The sequence below is a fragment of the Zootoca vivipara genome, chromosome 5, assembly GCF_963506605.1.
Source record: "Zootoca vivipara chromosome 5, rZooViv1.1, whole genome shotgun sequence".
NCBI lineage: Eukaryota > Metazoa > Chordata > Lepidosauria > Squamata > Lacertidae > Zootoca > Zootoca vivipara.
In genome coordinates, this window is record NC_083280.1 from 84428681 (window position 1) to 84445720 (window position 17040).

The following is a 17040-nucleotide window of genomic DNA, read 5'->3' on the forward strand; positions in this document are numbered from 1 at the left end:
AGGTATCCGACTTGGTTTGTGAGGCGTTCTTCTGAATATGCCCTCGCCCATAACGCATAGATTACCTCCAGTAATTAGAAGTTAGCTTTGCTGTAAACCCCCCCAACCCCCAAAAAAGGAGGGAGAAAAGAAGAGAGGAGCTTCTAAGCAAATAGTGTCAAAGAAGCGACGCCAGCAAATGCCCAGCTCTTGCCCAGGCATTTATGCCAAGCAATTAGCAGCAGTAAATGTGCAGAGGGTAGAAAACGAGAGACCCCGTGGTTCGAGTTTCCGGCGCTGCAGAACGTCAGGCTGTTTTTCCTGCTGAGGGGTCGGGGGGGGGGTGTGTGACAGTGACTTGACTCTATGCGGTGCCTTGAGACGCACCGACGGTGCCTCTCTCGACATTTGCTGCTGCTGCTATTTATTCGTTCCATTTCACCATCAAGGAATTTTAACTGGGCTCTTTTGGTAATGGGAGGCAAGGAAGGAACTGGAGGTCTTTTTCAAGCCAATAACAATTACCAAATGCAGGAGTAGGAGATCGAGAGATATGCACAAGTGACTAGAAGTACGTGCACATTTGGAAACGAGGAGTCGGGTTTCTCTAACTATGGAGGAACCCAAACTGTTCGTTGCATGTTGCAACTTATTTGTAGTGTAATGGGTTGGGTTTTGTTTTTTGTTTTTGTTTTGCCTTTGTTTTGCTTTTAGAAAACGAAATGAACCCAAATCTCCCTGGTGTAGCGATTTCCTATTTTCAGGGAGGAGAAAATCCGTCTTGTAAGAACTAAAAGGGAGCGTTAAGTTAAAAGCAGCAACAAACGGGCGCATGAGATGAAAGGTGACCTCTCTTACAAAAGAAGCGCCCGCCCTGCCCTCAACAAAGGGCCCGCTCCGGCAGAAAGTTCTCCTGCGCAAGCCTTACAGATATGAATGGGAGCCAGGAAAGACTGTCTGATTGAGGGCGCCCCATTCATTTCAATGGAGCTGGCGCAGAATAACTTTCCACCGGAGAGGTTCCTTTGTTATTGCTGCGTTGGATAAATATAGGTACCTATACACATTCACCCGGCAATTGGCTCCATTGTACTTAAAAGCACTTCTGCATGGGCATATATATAGGATTCCGGAGTGCGATCCTAGAGCGTGTTTACTCAGCAGTCTGTCCGATTGTGCTCCATTGGGCTCAGCCTCTGCTAAGCCTGCGTGAAAATGGCAAGAAAGCTGGAGGTTAGTGATCTGTCTCACAGCTTGTCTAAGCCCAAATACCTTGGCTAAAGCCAATTAAACTGAATGTTAATTTTTCGATGCAGTGTCTTTGAAGTCAATGGCTCCCATAATCGCGCCTAAATCCAAGTAAATCGGCTTAACAGAGTTGTGGATGAGGCTGGAGTCCGAGCAAGCGACTCTGCCGGTGCTGTTCATGCTGGTGCTGTATAACTCAAAACTTTCAGTCACTTTTTTATAAACTTCCTGAGCTGTTCAAACATTTGCTCTTGCCCAGTGTCGCCTACATTTTTTTTTATTAAAAGCCAATAAATGGGCGGAGGAGACGAGTGGGTGACAGAGCTGACACACTCTCACTCAAGCAATATTCGGATAAGGCCCCGAGTCCATTTCTGTCTTGCTAAACTGGTTGTGTTGTGGAGTTGATAGCAAGCCGCTAGTCCCTGCGACGTACGTCGGAGAATTTCAACGTCAAAACCGCCTTCAAGAGGACAAGCAACAGAAGGGCAGTCCCCTCGCCCTCCCTAAATCAAGAGCTCAGCCTCGTCTGCATCAGACAGACAGACAGACGCTCAAGTCTTTCGGCTTCGCTCTGTGTGTGGAGCGCGGGGAGAACAAGGACCTACCTCTTGGTATTTATTTCCATATATATATTGTATTTGCATTTCCATCTAAAAGAGATCCGCATAAAACCATTATTTTGTATCGTTCTATGACAAAGGTGCACAGACGGCAATGCCTTTATTAGGCCCAGCAAAACATTTCGTGAAAATAGAGAGGGAGTTTCGGAGGGAATTGTGTATCAGGCCAGATGTGAACTAAAGTTAGGGTGCGCACGGAGAGAGAGAAAAGTGGCTTGATGCTGGTTAGCTTATTGTCAAGCCCTAAGCTCTTCGGGCAGAGAACCTGCCTTTCTCTGTAAACTGTACGCTGGTTCCTGTAGCAGTCCTAACAGCATGACTACTGTACTATTCATTATTTAGTTGTTCTTTCTGGTTTGCAGGGGGTTGGACTGGATGACCCCGGGTCCCTTCCAGCTCGGCAATGCTATGGTTCAGATTCGAATATTGAGGGCACAGAACGGCTGGGGGGGGGAAGGTGCGTAGGCATCTCCCCCCCCCCTGTTATTTTCTCCACGGGGAAACGTAATGGAAGTTGGTTTTGGTGAACCACAGCAATCCATAGAAAAGCCAAGACTGCGCGATGCCATTTGCGCGATGCCTTCTTCCAGGAGAATGAGGTCCACCCACTTACCAGTGCATGGCGTAGAAAGCAAATGGACAGGTGAGGTCAGGGGCTCTCTCCCAGGAGAGAAGGACTTGGTTGCTGGTGGTGAGGATGACCGCGCGCGCGTGTGTGTGCAGGATGTCGTGGAAAGCCTGGCGTGGACACCAGGAGTGGAGGTTTTCAGCTTGGACTGTGTCTCCTGACTCTGGGGGAACGTGGAAGATTGGGAGAAGGTCCAACGAAACGCGCACGGGATCGCTTGCGTGTTGTTCATAAGCCCCAAATGAGACCCAAGGAACAGATGTGTTGCGTGTTGGGTGGGGCAGCGTGGGAGCAGAGGGCTGGACAAAGGGCACGAATAATCGCCTAGAGAAATGTATGTGGTTTCATACAAAAGCGGTTTAAAAAATTTCCCTTCAATATGGGAAGCCGGGGAGTATTCTATTTAATAATAATAATAAACAACCCAACGTGGGTCGTCGTCGTCCCCAATGCCACGAGTCTGGAATTTAAAATTCCCTTCCCACACAGTGGAGAGAGGGAAAAAAATCTTAATTATATAGAGAGAGTAGTAGCCGTAGTGCTACCGGTAGGTGTGCGATGTCGCAATAATGCCACCCCATAGCCTTTTATTCGACGCCTGGCGTGCATCCTGTTAACTCGGTAACGTCCCAGCCTTCTCCGTGTCTGTTGCGTTTTCCAGTCCGAAGCAACTGTAAGTGGTCCTTAGCGATCAGATCCGGATTGCTCCATTATTATTATTATTATTATTATTATTATTATTATTATTATTATTATTATTATTATTATTATTATTATTATTATGCCACATCCCTCCAGGGCATGGCGGCCTCTCCCTCCGCGCATTTTGATGGATAAAGAGACAAGTGGCGCTGATGGGAAGCTCTCTAATCCCTGTGAAAGCAGGTATTTGCAGTTTATGTCCCAGAAAGGTAAGCTTACATGGTCCAGGAGGAACCGTTTATTCCTCATGAAATGGCGAATTAAGGAATGGTGATCAAGGAACAGGCACAAATTCACCAGGAAACCCCGCCACCCCAAGTTGACAGACCGTTGTGTGTGTGTGTGTGTGTGTGTGTGTGTGTGTGTGTGTGTGTGTGTGGAGACTGAGAGACTTTATGGTCTAGAATAGCCTATTACATAGCCCAGAATAGTTTCCAGAATTTCCAGGGTCCTCGCTACAAAGCTGTAGCGGAGCCGCAGAAAGGTCTCATTTCTACTTGGTGGATTGCATGTGTCATGGTGCTTAAAATGCAGCTATTTTTGCGTGTCTTCAGTTCAGCTCTTTCTGCATATCTTCTGCCGCTTTTGTGGAAAAAGAAAAAGGGTAAATCCATTTTGGCTGGCTGGGGGATCACCCTGAAAACCTGGTGTGTACCCCCTCCCTCCTTCCCCAAATGAATTAAAGACAACCAGACAATGCTGGCCTTCAGCGTCACGTCGAGGCAAGCAAGAATGGTAACCCAGCAGCAGGAAGACGCCCATTGGAACCTGGAAGATCGTGTAGGGTGGGCAGAGGAACGGCTGGAGAGGACGCACGTCGAGACCAAGCCACCTAGGCCTGTGCACCACCAGCCTTGGCAGGTTTGCTCAGAAATCATTGCCACTGAGTCCAAATGGGGCTTCCTTTTAGATAAGCTCTCTCCTTCTTTGTCCTGCCATCCTGGATTGCACCGCAACCGTGCCCCCCACCCCCACCGCCCTTGTTTCTTTGCCGCAAACTTTTCGAAGGACGAGGAAGATGCCAATGATTTGGCCAAATAAAATAAAATACGCAGTAATAAAAAAATTATTAAATGCAGTGATTCCGCTTAGATGCTATCCTGTGCGTCCCAATCGGTTCATGTTCCACTTTTATGCCGTACTGGAATGCTATACAAGGGTGCCCGAAGATGGGGAAAATGAGACAGACACTTAAATTCTCTTATTATTTTGCTTAACTCTCCGGCTTTGTTTCCCTGGGTGACCCCGCCCGGCAGAGTTCAAGCCGCTGAGCACCGCCAGGCGGCGCTGTCCATTCCCTCCATAGCAAGGCAGTGAAAGCAAAAGAGTGAACTGCCACCTCTATCCAAATGTGGACTTTTGCTCTTTTTTTGTTACGCGCGGGGGCAGGGGAAATTGTGCATTAGTTGTTTTCTGTCTCCTATGTTTCTCCCTCCCTCCCTCCCTCTGTGTTTTGCATTGCTTTAGCTCCGTTTAAAGGGAGAAGCAACTGCATGACCTCTCACACTTCGGAAACAAGACGAAGTCTGGAACCAGATAAAAATCACATTTTGTTATTTTTAAATAGAGGGTAGGAATAGGAGTAATCCTTGATGTAATCGGAAGGGAACGAGTGCAGTATAAAAGGAGGGGAGGAAGATAAGAGTAGATAAGACTGAGGGACGGGGAGGAGAAAGAGGGGGTCCCCCTTTCTTTCTATTCGAAATCTTCCTGGGAATCTCACTCCGAGGGGGCAGATAAAGCTGAAATTTCTATCCGAAGCAATTTGAGACTACAGGTGTTCAGAACAGATGGCATCTTATCAGAGATTCCTTGTAATAGATTTCTTTTCCACCACTTTTTGGAGATACTGTAGTGGATTTTTGTCTCGCCTTTTCAAAACAAGTTGCAAAAGTTTTGGGGAAGTACAAATCCTAGTGATGCAATGCAATGAAACCTAGAATTTATTTTTTTATTTTTGGAGGGTGTGGTGTTGCGAAAATTCAGGCCAGAAAGGGGAAGATTGACATGAAATTACATGATTCCCCTCCTGGAAAAAAACCAACAACAACCGCTACCATAAACACTACAAACTAAGCAGCTACTTGTAGCAAGCTGATTTTGAGCAAAACCTACAGAGAAAAAACGCTTCCCAATTTTTGTTTCACAGCCTACATTCCTCCGCTAAAGAATAAAAGAATCCATCCAGCCAATGGAGAAGCCCAGAGTGAGATCAACCCTGCTGTGCGCCAGATCTCCTAATTAAAACAATAGAAGCAAACCACTGAAAGATTCAATACGTTTCCTGCGTGTGCCCACCCAGGTCGTTGCGGCTGATTTGCTCCACATTTCACCTCTCTCCCTCCAAACTGTGCGGTCATATTTTCGAGATAAATAATTGCAAAGGTATTCCATTTCCACGCAACAGCTCCCCCTCGCTCCCCAATCTTCGTCCAATGCTTTTGAGAGCTTTCATTTCCAATGGTCTCAGCGGTGAAGAGCATTTCTGGAGCGGAAGAAGTCGGCGAAACCGAGCGGACCTGCTTGCGTTTCACTTCGCCCCTAAATTTCTCCATGTAATGTAACACCTTTCTAGTGACCTATAAATGCTTTTTTAAAAAAGGGAGGTTGGAATTAAAACCAAAACAGGAGTTTAGGCGGGGGTTTAAAAAGTTACACAAGCCGATTCTCCAAATTTGAAAACCGCCACCCACGTACCAGTAAAATACTGTACAGAAGAGTTGTATCGATTTTAAGGCAAGCTCATTTAATGTACCGGGTTGTAATATTAGTGTTTTTAGCGAGCTGCGGAAGAGCGAGGAAGGCGGAGCGAAATGAGACTAGAAAGCGTAGTTGTGTGGATGTTCTGTAATTGTTGCAGGATCTGCTCAACGCAAAACCACATTTTAATCCCCTTTGCTCTTGACTGGCGAGAACTAAGCGCAGGTTTAATCGTTCCATTGAAACGAATGGGACAGGATCGTGCCCTTCCTAGTAAGTTTATTTGCTAAGCGATTCAGGCCTTGGCCTGTCGATACTTCCTTGGGGTGAATGGGTACTGAATCAAGTGACTAGCCCTCCTCCATCCATAGTAATGGTGCTGTCCAGACTTACCGCGCAAGCTTCACTATGTCTACTTAGAAGTAAGTCCTGTTGACTTCAGTGGGGCTTGCTCCCAGGTAACTAGCCCAAGTAGCTAGCCCACCTAGCAGCTAAAATAGCCACTGAGATTCAAAGCAAACCTGGGGTGTTCATTTTAAAAATCATGGGCGTAAAAGAGAGCTGCGTTAAGGAAAGCCTTTGGGTTTTTAAATCTGACTTTTGATTTCTCTAGCCCTAAGCGTAAAGGCGCAATGCACCAGGAAGTTCGCCAGCTCAAAAGAGGATGCAACTGAACGAAAGCCGTAAGTCCACATCCTTCTCCTCCTCCAGCTCAGGCCCCATGCATCTAAATGGAGTTAGGAGACGTTCCCGTTGGACAGAATCCTTCAGGCCCCCGACCCCCCAATGGAAAAGCGGGCTCTGAGACCATCTTTCTTAGGCATTTTTCGCAGGGAAGAAAGGTCGTGGCTCAGAGGTAGCGAGCAGTCTTTCCATACAGAAGGTTCAATAATCCTAGATGCCACCAGGAGGGACTGGGATTCTGGAAATGCCTCCGGAATCCGGATTGAAATCTTGGAGATTTCTGCTACTGGTCAGTGTAGACAATCTGAACGGGACGGACCAATGGTACAAAGCCGTTTCGTCTGTGTGTGTACATCTGTCCTTTCCAAGCAGTTTAGCTCTGTTCTGGCGCGAGCGTGCCAATACGTTTTGTTCGAGTCATCCCTGACGCGTCAAATCATTCCTAGCGCAGCAGGTCTGACAGCCTTGAACAGGCCGACCATTGCGAGATGGAGAGCAAAAAGGGATCCCTGCTCTGAGGTCTGAGGATCCCTCTCAGATCTGAGGGGCAGGTAAAGGAAGGGAGCTTTTCTTATCACCAGAAGTCCGAGCCCTCAGTGTGTATTCAACGACAGACCCGCCAAATTTCCAGGGAGGGACAGTCCCGGATTTACAGAAGGCTTCCTGGTTTCTGATTTGATCCCGGAATGTCCTACTTTTCCAGGATGTCCCTATTTCATCGCAGAAATGTTGGAGGCGGGTATGGTACCGTAGGATGTCCCTCTTTTTATCAGAGAAATGTTGGAGGGTTTGGAGTTATGCGACTCCAGAGCTATGAAGATAAATAACTATATATACAACCTTTAGAAGACCTCTGAAGGCAACCCTGAATAGGGAAGTTTTTTAAAATGTCAAATGTTTTATTATGTTTTTAGAGATGTTTGAAGCTGCCCAGAGTGGTTGAGAAACCCAGTCAGATGGGTGGAGTATAAATAATAATAATAATAATAATAATAATAATAATAATAATAATAATAGAATAGGACGTCCCTATTTTCATTGGAGAAATGTTGGAGGGTATGTCTTTTTTCCAGGTCAATGTGCTGGGAATGGCAGCCTTAAGACTGATCTAACTGTTCTCCTGATCATGTCTCACTTTGCCAAGAGCCAGCTCTCTCTCGTGACTCCCGTTTATTTCAATGGGGAGATGTCTATGAAAAATGCACTCCAGTTTGAGAAACAGTGCAATGAAAATGCAATGGGCAATTCTGCAAGGTAGTTTTTTTTTTTTTAAACACGGAAATGACACATTTCCCACAAAATGCACCATTTTTTTTCTTACCTGCTGCCCAGAGTCCCACTGACTTACCCCAAGGAACCCTCTGTTGCAAGGTATCCTGTTTTTCACAGCTGCAATATTTTGTGCTGGAAAATGCTCTCGCTTTCCCTCCAGCTAGTGGCACGTACAGCTGAGTGAGCGTTAAACATTTATTCATCCATTTATTCATTCATTTAAAACATTTGTAGCTAAGTACTGGGAAACGGTTATTTTTCTCACCATGGAAGTGCTACTTTGAGGAGGGTGTGTGTGGATTACTTGGCAATAATTGTGTAAGCAGTGGTGAATTATGCTGTACGCATCATCCGGAAACACCCTTAGGGTCTTTCTCTGCACAATGACCGCCTTCCCTTTTGAAAGCACATTTATCAGTTTGTATCACTCAGCCTTCATATCTTCCCTCAGGAAAGCCCTATTGCTTGAGGGGTATTGAATCTGCCTGTCAGGAATTCCAGGATTTGAACCAGAAAGCTCAGGGGAGGAACCAGCTTGCTGAGGCACTAGGGTTTGCATCTGTGGTCAGTCCCTGCAATTGCAGGGCAGTATAATGCCTCTGGCTTGGCTGGGCCTAGTGCTGAGGTAGCCCCTGCCCTGCCCAGCAAAAACCTACTATAATTGGTATTGCAAATGGTGAAATTGTAGGCAATTAGGGCCGGCCCAAGACATTTTGGCACCTGAGGCGAACCACAAAATGGCAACGTCCCTCCCTACCAGGGAAGAAGGAGTGAGTGACGATCTACATCAGGAACAAGGGGAGGATGAAGATCTACATCAGGATGTGCTGCCCCTGGAGATCCTGCCACTTGAGGGAGTCACCTCATTTTGCCTCAAGGTTTTGCCTCACCTCATTTTGCCTCATTTTGCCCTGGGGAGGATTTTGTGGATTGTGTGTGTGTAGGGAAGCAAAATTTTCTGCATGTAAAGGGCTTCCCCTATACCTTTGGCAGTGGCGATTGTAGCAGTCCCTCTTATCCTTTCTTAAAATATCTGTGGCAATGGTAGTGGATGATGGTCCTTAGCTACCATTGTTTCCGCCCCTGGGGTATGACATAGCATCATAACATAGCATTAGTCTGAAAGGGCAGAAAATGGAGCCCACACTCCCCAGTCATGAATGCTTGGTTCAGCTGGAGGCTGGTCCATTAGGGCAAACAGCCCCTACCTACCTATCTGTCTTCTTATTTTCAACCAGTCAAGGGGGTTCTGCCTGCCATTGGCTCTAGCTGTACCTACTATGGGTCTCCCTGGCTTTTGCCCAACCAGTCCCACTCCTGCTCAGCTTTAATAAATACTAGCAGCCTGACTTTCTGCCTTGCCCTCTTCAATGACACTGTATTTTCTGCGCTTCATTGTCCAGCTTCCTGACAAAATAATCAATTCGGGTAAGGCCTGCTATTGCCCTTACACTGCCACTATTGCACACTTAAAAACAAAAAGGACAACTCTTCCAGAATTCACATTTACTTATATTGTGATTAAAGGGTGAAATTTAGCATCATAGATATGGCTTTCGTACAGTTGGTGCCAAGGGTGGCAGGACTGGTCAATAACTACCCCCCAAAACTGCAGGCTCCCTCTGTCTGAATTAGAAATACTGTTCCAAAAGGTTTGTGTTTGCGAAGATTGGAACAACATAAGAACACGAGCCAACCACAGCACTGCCATGAGAATCTGCCTCAACCCTTCCTTGCCCCTTTTTCTTTTCTTTTCTTTTCTTTCTAGACCTTTTTCTTTGTAGAGCTTCCTCTGAGATGTAATTGGAGGCCACAGGCAGAATTCTTCCATCCTTGCTCCATCACATTCAGTTAGCAACCAGCAGCACTGAGGCCTAGAGACACTGGCATGTGCCAATGACACCATCATTGCTAGCCAGGGCCTAGGGGCCTCTCAGCATCGACAGGGATGCCCAGAATCAGACAGATCCGACAGGGGAATCCAGTCACATTAAAAAAGAAGAAGCTAAGAATTCATGAAATCGTCCTTGTTTCCTGAATGGTAACAGCCTTGTTTCTTCCAGCTCTGATGAGCACCTGTAACTTACAGCCGCAGGCATATTTGAGGGTGCACTCCTGCTGAAAGCCCTGTCGGAGTCTGAAATGGTAGTTCAGGCTCATGGCCTTGTCTTTCCTATGGATTTCGCCAGAATTTGAGGATGACCAGGAAGACCTTCCACTAGCTCCATCTGTCAAGGACTGCAACCTTTTCACTCAGATTCTAATGTGACCGAATCACTTTGTAATATGTAATGCAAGGAGCTCTCCTTGGGATTGTCCAGAAGGTGGCTGTTGTAGAACTTTGCAGTATTGGTGGTCATGGCCCATGCTTAAGTTGAAATGAGATAAATAGTGCCGCTGTGCATGCACAATGTTGGGGTCCTCAGTGGGTCACCTTGGACCAGTCAAGGTTGTGGTCTCTCACCTTAGAGGGTTGTTTTTGAGGATAAGACGGGGAGGCGGAAAACCATGCATACCTTGAGCTCCTTGGAGGAAAGGTGGACTATAAATTTATAGGGACAAAGAAGTGGATTTTAGATAAGCTGGGTTCTGATCCCTCTTATTCAAAGGCTTTGGTTTTGCAAACCGTGTTGCTCACACTGCAGCCACTTGCATGCTTGCTGAGATACATGTCTCACTAAGTTCAGTGCGACTTACCCCCTAGTAAGTATGTTTAGGATTGCAGTCTTTCTTCAAAGACTTTGAATGACAACTTTCTGCAGGGGTTCCTTTGCATGAATGTTGACCTGGAAAGGGCTCTCTGCAAGTGGACTGTGTGAAAACAACTTTTCTGAACAAAACATGCACAGGTTGCCTTGTTACCTTTGCCCTTGCTATGTTCTCTGTGACTCAGATAGAAACCGTTTCCCACCTTTGAAACCCCCCAATGTCTGTTATCTGATTATGAATATGGAATGGGAGCTGTTGGATCCTGGCCCCCCTGGAAAACTTGCTCACAGTAATGTTCTGAGGCAGGGAGCCATGCTCTCTCGTTTTGTGCAAGCTCCTGTGTTTCACTCTTACAATAGCTGCCTTTCAATGATGGGTGAAGTGATTCATGTGTATTTTTGTGTGTGAGAGTAAGTAACCGAGCACTTAAGAGCACTGCTGAGTGATTTATCATCAATATAAACCATCATTTAGGAAGTCACTAGGAAGATTGGGGTGGGTGGACGGTGGGCAGAGAGAGGACCTTCCAACTTGAAACCATGTAAGGTCAGTAACCTTTTTCAGCTGTGGGCTGGTCCACCGTCTCTCAGACCATGTGGTGGACCACACTATATTTTGAAAAAAAATAAGGAACTAATTCCTATGCCCCACAAATAACCCAGAGATGCATTTTAAATAAAAGGACACATTCTACTCTTGTAAAAACACACTGATTCCTGAACCAACCGTGGGCCGGATTGAGAAGGCAATTGGGCCGCATCCGGCCCATGGGCCTTAGGTTGCATTCCCCTGATGTAAGTAAAACAAACAGGAGAGAAGGAAGGGGAGAAAATATTTGGGCACATGTAGCTCCTCTGAGATGAAAAGCGAAAATGACTTTGAAACAAATAAATATTTCCAACATCAAATACCAGTCCACTTGAATAAAACACCTAAAAGCTATTAGATAGGGCTCTATCATAAAACTTGCATCACACAAAGGAACAGAACCCAGAATGGAGCTGTGTAGATCAGAGGTTCCCAAGCAAGGCAATAAACTTGTACTGTAAGTTAACTATACAGAGGATTCTTAAAAATTGCCTGGGCTTTAGCTACTGATCACAAGGAGACATGCCTAAGCCTCTTTCCCAAGTTTTCACATTTTGCAATTGCCATTTGGTGGTGGTGGTGGATTCTTCAACATCTATCCACAGTTAGTCATATTTGCAGAAAAATAACTTCCAGTGACTATCTGATCTCAGATGAACCATGATGGGTAAGATGCATCCTGGTTACTATGGGGGGAAGGAAGGGCAAACTAGAGATTCCAAGGACTCATTATCAAGATGGAAGCAGGAAAAGGGGACAACAGCTGCTCTTTAAGACCCCAGGGATTCCTATTGCCTAGTGCCCCAACAATTAACTCCTCTATCTCAGTTCTGATTTCACTCATTGGCTAAAAACACTGTCAGGCAGGATAATTACTTAGAAGGTGCCTGCACACTTTGTTTCATAACTTTCTTTCTAGGAGGGATAGATACTGTTTTATAGCAAAAGTCAGAGCCCCCTGTTGGCTGTGGCTCTGCTACCCTCTTTTTTCCACTGAAAGTGGCAGCCTTCTGCAGCTGCCATTCATTTTAAAAAAACAACAACATGGTAGACTAGTATCCAGCATATTGCTTAGTTTGGCCTGCAGATCCGAGGTTGCTGGGTTAGGCACTTAAATGAAGCCCAGGCTGCAGACAGGCTAAAAAGAGAGAGAGAGATTTGGTGTTATGCTGATGGGGACCTGCTGAGCTTTATGGGACATGGGTTATAAGCTGCAACGTACATGATAAAGAGGAAAATATGCTTCTTGCTCTGGGAAAATCATGATCAGGGGACAGGTTGGGTCCCAAAGGCCTCCTTTATTTGCTTCCACATGGCTGCCATCATTGGCATGGGTTCAAATCCAGGCACTATAATCCCTCGTTCTGGGCTGAGTGATCTCCACAAAAAGAGTGTGCAAGGCAAAGAGACGAACTACACCTCCATGTCAAGGTCTGTGCATGCAACTGGTCCTAAAGCTGGGCATTTTGCTAGTTCTTGTGAAACTAGAACAAGCATTATGGTATAATAACTCAGTCTCTGGTGTATGTGCACACACAATTCAGGATAGACCAAAAATGAGAACAATTGTGATACAAAATCAGACTGAAAGGAGGGAGCGGTGCCACTTGCAGGATGGGAAACAATTACTGCATCATAACATAAAAGTCTATTGTTTTATTGTCTCTTAAATGCTGTAGTCATTTGTCTAACATTATCCAAGCCTTATTGTAGCACACATCAAAGATGAGGGACTTCTCTCTTCTTTTCAAATGCATAATTCTCTGATATGTCCCCCCCCCCCGCCACCGCTGCCCTTGTTGCTGTCTGTTAAATTTGTAAATCAGAGGGAGGAAACAGCGATTAAATTGCTGAGATGAACGAAAACAGAGGAAGAAAAATGTGTTTTTCACATGACTGAAACTGGCTCCAAGGCCCATTGAAATGACTGGTAGCTGCACCAATGGCCCATTCATTTCAGCGGTTTGGGTTTGTGCAGGAGAACTTATTGGAGGATTGTGCCCTCATTAATCCATACTTTTGTGTCCATGCAGCAGGGCAGGACCTTCTCTGGAATAATGAGATGGTATTCTTCTTTCATCTGCAACAGAAAAGGATGGCATTTGGAGTTTAACTGCATCAGCAGAAGTTTGAACCGAACACTGAATTCCTGCTGGAGGAGCACAATCTATTCTTGGATGTAATCACATTGAGTTTAGGGGGAAATAACAACAACAACCAACAACAACAACAACAATCTGTATACTGCTCTCTATCCATAGATCTCAGGGTGGTTCACAACATAAAATTACAGTAGAAAAACAAAATATGTACATAATAAGAACAAAAGCAAGCCAATAACCTCCACTTCCACAACACATTTAAAAGGGCACTGGCTGTCAATCAGCCAAAGGCTAAATTTATTAAAGGAAATACATGCTTGGTAGAACAGATCCTAGTTCTAACTACATTGGAGAGACAAAGTTCTGTGCACTCAGCTGCAGACATACAAACATGTCCCCAAGGTAAGGATGAAGGAGGAGCAGGAAATGAGGTCAGGTATAAATCTAGTACCTTAGGTAAGGTTAGCACAGGTTATATCAGAAAGGGGAGTCTAGGGAACTTGGAGGTTCCTCTCTCTATCTACTCTTTCCCATTGCAAGTAGAGTTGCATCCCAACACTTCCATAAGAAACAGGGGAAGGAGGATTTGTATTTATTAGTTTGTTAGACTTATACCCCACCTTTCTTACAAGATGGAGCTTAAGGAAGTTATGAAAAACAGAAACAGGTATGTCTGACACACCCATGTGCCCCACCATAGGATAATATCCTGTTAGGATATGCCCCACCATAGGGGAAAAGCCAACACAGAAATGGGCAACTCAAAGGCAACACAATATATAAAAATGTATGAAATATCAGCTGAATAATAACAGCATCACTCTGGAATTCCAAAAAGACAGAGATGAAATCCAATGCAAGACAGCGAGGAAAATCCAATACCAAACCAAAACAGTGAACTTCAAAAGTCATGCTGGGAAATGTCAATATGAAAGGTGCCCAAAGGAGAATATAATCTACTTCAGTCATAGTGGCTGGTTCTTTGAGCTTTCGCCCTCTTCCTTCTCTTACACCATCGCTCTGTGGCTTTTCCTGGCCATTCCCACTTGCGACATGGGTGATACTGTTGTGTTCATTTCTCTTTTTCTCTCTTCCTTCTTTTATTTTCCTTCTACCCGACTGTTCTGCTCTTTTGATGTTCTCTTTTGTATATGAGTGTGTGGCTGGATGGATAAAGGACTCAACTAGATACAATGTGTCTTTTTTTCTAAAGCAGGGGGTCATTTTTTACAGTAGGATAAAATTGTTGTGGCAATACTGGAAGGGGAGAGTGTGGGATCAAGGAAGATTAAAAAAAATACAATGAAACTGTTTAAAGCAACTTTTATTGATCAATACATTTGCATTAAAATTAATAAAATGCAAATTTTTGGATTGCTGACAATTCTGAGGGACTTTCTCTTTGTCACATCTGGCGGTCCTGCAGAGAACCTAGCTGACTTCTGAAATGGAGCAATGATCTAGGTCAGGCACATCCAACAGGTAGATCATGATCTACCGGTAGATCACTGGATGTCTGTGGTAGATCACTGGCTCAACAAGTTTGGTTCCCCTATAAAAAGCTCAACATTTTCACCCTTCACCCCCCAAAACAGGGCTTTCCTTCCTAACCCCCCCCAAAGGAGATTACTGCCAGTCTGTGAGTAGATCACAGTCTCTTGGGAGTTGGCCACCCCTGATTCCAGGTGGAAGAAATCGTCTAGCCTACACTTCCTCTCCTGTCTGCAAGAGCCTGATCAGCAACCTAGTTTGTTGTTGTTTAAGAGCTTGGAGCAATGCAATAGCAAGGATGGTTGATGGAACATCGATGGAGAAAGACTAGTGACGAATCTACTGGCTGGACTTCAGCAGTTCTGAAGAAGACATGATGATAAGATGTACCAAAAAATCTTTAATTAAATCCTGAAAAAGCTTTAATTAAAGTTTTTCCTAATATGAACTGATTCTTTCTGTTTCTGCTAGTTGGTATGTTGTTATGCCTCCCACTTTTGATTTTTGTTTAGTGTTGGTTTTTTTGTTTTTTTAAATGATAGTGAATTACTTTGATGGTCCTGTGTGTGGGTGGAAAAGTAGGCTAAACACATTACAAATAATCATTTAATATTATTTAACTGTTCCTTTGTCACCTTCTATTCCTACAGCTCAACCATGCCACCCTGCTGCCTTTTGGGAGGTTCATAGACCTAAGCCAAGGCAAACAACTGTACACACTGAGAGATCTTTTCCGTGTCTTCAGGAATGCTGTTTTTCCAGAGTTACCAAATGCTTGGAGAGGAGTTGTGTAGACATCCATGCAACTGTATGTGCAGGGGTCTTTTCAGACAGTGCAATGAATGCATACATGTCCGGGACACAGACTGCCAATGTGATGGCTCCCTGCATTCATAGTATGTTCAGTAAAAATGTCTGGAAAGGACTTAGCCTTGCCTGTTGGCCCCCACGTAGCTGAGAGGCCAGCCTCTTCACCCAACCCCAGTTGAGTTGGCAAAGCTAGGACCGCTGCTTCTCTCTAACAGTCTGAGGGACAGTATATGGATGTTTTGCTTTTATTTATATAGGGGTCTCACATATAAAGTACAAAGTGGCTGCTTTGCTTTGCTTTGCTTTGCTTTGCTTTATTTATTTAAAGAATCACACTGATCGAAACTAGCAAAAAAGGGTTGAATGACAGAAATGTAACAGCTGTAACCTTACCACCTTAGGAGCAAAAGGTTTCTGCGGCATGGACAGGAAAATACAAATGGCAAGCCAAGGTGGTTAAACTTGGAGGGGAGAAACAAGCCTTTATGTTTAAAAGACCTCCGTTTTGTCTTCCTTGTATGAAAAATGAAGAATTAGAAAGAGATTCTTCTTTCCTTCTTTTTGAAATGGCAGGCTCTTTTTCTCCTGTGGACTAGCCCTCCCCCCCTTTTTTGCAGACTGTGCTGGAGTGCATGATGGAGTGCTGTCAAACCAAACAACTATCTGTCTTGTCTGTTCAGTGCTTTTTCCTGTCTCTAATATTGAACCTGCCAGTGATCCTGAATGCACAACATATCAAAGACACTGCTTTTTTTTTTTTTAGAGCTCATCTTCCTCCAAGGGATAGGAAGCTCTGAGCAGTCTGTACAGGGTCACTTTCACCTGGAGGTGAGGAAGCTTGGGAGATCTATTCAATGGAAATCTGTTTACATGAGGCTAAGCCTGGTCCCCTGTGATGCTGAAGACTCTCCTCCAGACTGCCAGGTGAAATAAGCTTTTGCCAAACTAGGAGAGAGAGAGAGAGAGAGAGAGAGAGAGAGAGAGAGAGAGAGAGAGAGAGAGAGAGAGAGAGAGAGAGAGAGAGAGATGGTTCTTTCCTTTTCCTTTCAGGTTAAGAATGTGGGCACAAAAAGGCAATGTTAAGTATGCGTGAGCAAATGGACCCAACTCTGTGATCTGCTCAATTACAGTCTATCATGCAGATGTGGATGGTTTGTGGGCACAGAAAGTCAAGGCAGTTATACCTGAAAAGGAGCACTGTTCAAGTTCCAAAACCTGCCCACTATTAGAACTAGAAAAGCATGGACCAGGGCATCAGATTATCCATGACAAGAGGTGGAATGAGGGTGGAGGAAGGCATATGGCCTGTGGGGACAACTTTGCTGAATTGACCAGACATTATGAGTGACAGGCGGATTGATAAAAGGAAGCTACTGCAGGCCTGGACTAGAACATTGCAAGTGGCTTGTTCTATAAAACTTCTTGGAAGCCAAATGTTCCTTCTGTGCATTTGAAGCAAATGATATTTCCTAATCCGCTTCGAGTGTGCTTTGTCCTGAAAGGG